The sequence below is a fragment of the Octodon degus genome, unplaced genomic scaffold (assembly GCF_000260255.1).
Source record: "Octodon degus isolate 3935 unplaced genomic scaffold, OctDeg1.0 scaffold00159, whole genome shotgun sequence".
Classification (NCBI taxonomy): domain Eukaryota; kingdom Metazoa; phylum Chordata; class Mammalia; order Rodentia; family Octodontidae; genus Octodon; species Octodon degus.
Genome location: NW_004524735.1, coordinates 3,438,794 through 3,441,599, shown reverse-complemented (window position 1 = coordinate 3,441,599; position 2,806 = coordinate 3,438,794). Strand labels below are relative to the sequence as shown.

Sequence of the window (2,806 nt, the reverse complement as noted above, 5' to 3'; positions counted from 1 at the left end):
AGTGCAAAGGTTGACTTTTATTTTGTATCTCTCTCCTGTATTACCTTAAAACTTCGCTTGAGATCCTTGCCCAGCCCTGCAGAGTCACCTTCATCGCTGGAGCAATCTTTCTAGAAGTCAGCAACACAAGGCTGATGGGCTCTCAGTTAACAACATATCTCATCCCCTTTTGAGACACAGAACACCAAGAGTTGTTTAGGAGCATAGAAATGTCCGTGAGTGTGCAGAGTTTCCTAGTTCTGTGCAGACCCGCAGCCACCATGGGTCCAGCGGAGCCCCGGCATCACAGACTGCCCTACATGCAATCAGTGACCTCAGGGAGGCCAGAGTAGGCATATGGACTTCTGGAGCCACTTAGCAAGATGAGAACAGAGACAGTGGTCCACCGGAGACAGTGCTCCACTGTATCCTAGTCTCCCCCAGCACCTCAAGAGCTGTGCCCTCCTGTGTTGCAGAGCGACTCTGACGCCCTCACGTGTCCATTAGAACTGTGCTCCTCTCAGTTCCTGAAGCTGTCTCTTGTTACTTTCTCTCACTTTCTAACTCTGCCTGTGCCTCTCGCTGAAGTACCCAAAATGCTTTTCTGCAACAAGTGTCAGGAAACTACCCAGGGCAAGTGAAGATCTCTACCTGCCCTCTTGGGGAGTCCTCACACCCTGCCCACTGACACTATTACCCATTTCTCAGAGGCCTTTCTGCTGTTCTTTTTTTTTTCTCTTTTCTTTTCTTTTTCTTTTTTTCTTAAACCTGGCCCTTTCAGGCCTTCAGCCCAACCACTGTATTCGCACGAAGTCAGGCAGCAGCCCTCATCGTGCTGGTCCATGCCTATGTTGAGTTCCCCTGTCTTCCAAGATGCCTCATTCTCTCCCTTCCTTTTATTTCGAATAGAAGACTCTTCATTTATAGAGGCATCTTGTTTATTCCATTTCTCTGGAGAGACTTGACACAATGGACAATAACAATTTCTGGTATATTGTAGGGTAAAAAGAAAATGCTTCTTCTTGGATGACATGTCACTGATGATAATAACATTCACATTATTTTTTCTTCAAATGTTAATATTCTTTTAATTTTTTAAATTTTAATTTAGTACATGTGTTGCTTCTCAAACTTTTCTTCTCTTGGAGCCCTTCTTTTATTGCTGAAGGCCATGGTTCTTAATTGTTATCTTAGCTTGTGTGGATTTCTTTGATGATACGATTCTTTTTTAATTTAAAAAAATCTTATTTATTTACTTATTTATTTGGTACAGGGTCTCACTATGCAGCCTAGACTCTCAGTGATCCTCCTGTCTCAGCCTCCCCAGGACTGGGATTACAGTTGTGCGCCACCACATCTGGTTTTGGTGGCAGGCGTGGCATGTGGTACTGGTGATCGAGCGCGGGTCCTTACGCTTGCCAGGCAGGTGCTTAGACCACCAAGCTGTCTACCCAGCCTCTGAGGATGTTATTCTTCCCTACAGTTTTAAAGCCATAGTCTTGATAAATACAGAGCTCACTTTTCCAGTTCAAACTTCTCTCCAAAGCAGCATAGCTTAAAGGCCAGCTCCATCTTCATGTGGGAAGCTTACAGGCATCAGACCCTTCATATTCCACACTCCTGAAATCACTCCCTACTCTAATTCATCCAAAAGTCTTTGCTGTGTGTAGTTTTTCACTGTCCACTTCAGTGGTTGACAAGGATGACGTAAAACATGTCATATGTGCTCCATTAGTTCCTTTTCCAGTGTGCTCTTACTGAAAACCAACACCAAGGAAATTGGACACACATTGTCACTCATTTAAAATGTATAAGCAGATGAAGGTAGTGGTTGAAATTTTTATTATTTATTTTTTCTCACACTGGAAATTACCTTTCTACTGTACATAATTTTTGTAATATAAATGCTTTATCCTTGGAAGCACTTTATTGTTCATTCAGTCATAACTTTGCTGTAAGAAGCATAGTATATTGATTGAAATGTTTTTATCACCTTTAGCCATAACACTCTTAAGGCCTAAACTTTTGATTTACATAGAATTATTTTTATAATTGCATAAGGGCTTAGTTGATAAAACATCCTGAACATATTACAAAATCTACCAAGTGATTAAATGTAAAACAAACACACTGTTAATAAATTAATTAATGAGATAGAGGGAAATTAAAATTATTCTCTACATCATTAGTGTCATATGTATTGTACATATAATATATACTAATATAGAGAATGATTGTTCAGGTAAGTAAGTAATTGGAACTGAACTGTCAATTTTTTGTAAGTTTCTGACTTCCATCCCCAAATTACAAAGTGATTTAATGTTCAAAATCATGTTTATTGATCGGTCAGACTACAACTACTATCAATGTTACATAACTCAGAGAATTGATGACCATCTGATTTACAAAGGTGTGTGTTTATTAAAGAAAGAGCTACCTGTTTTCTCAATATTGAAAACAGAATGTTGAAAATGCTCCCCCAGTTATCAGTTTTTACTTTGTTGGACTCGCAGTTTGCCTTACTTTGAAGAAGGGTGCATATGAAAAAGACTGCTGAGGGAGACCTTGTATCATTAACATAAACCTACTCCCATTAATATTGAAGACAGAGAAAAAAATTATTAAAATTTTATTCTTTGTAAACTACAGAGGAATCTCAAGGTAGACAAGCTCTTTTGAATGTGAATGTCTTAGAATGAATATTGAAGATTTTAAAGAACATATTCACTCTGAAATTTTTGCTGCTTATATCATAATTAAGGCCAAAGGTAATTCTTACCAACAATGCATTGTTTTTAAATCTTAGTTAGAATTACTTGCAGTTATG

The 2,806-nt window shown here is 38.8% G+C and overlaps 1 protein-coding gene across 1 annotated transcript in view; it reads left to right on the top strand.

The window, feature by feature from the left end:
- Ano5 (anoctamin 5) overlaps nt 1-2,806 on the top strand; it is a 95,930-nt gene that overhangs the window by 30,093 nt on the left and 63,031 nt on the right. The window lies entirely within an intron of this gene.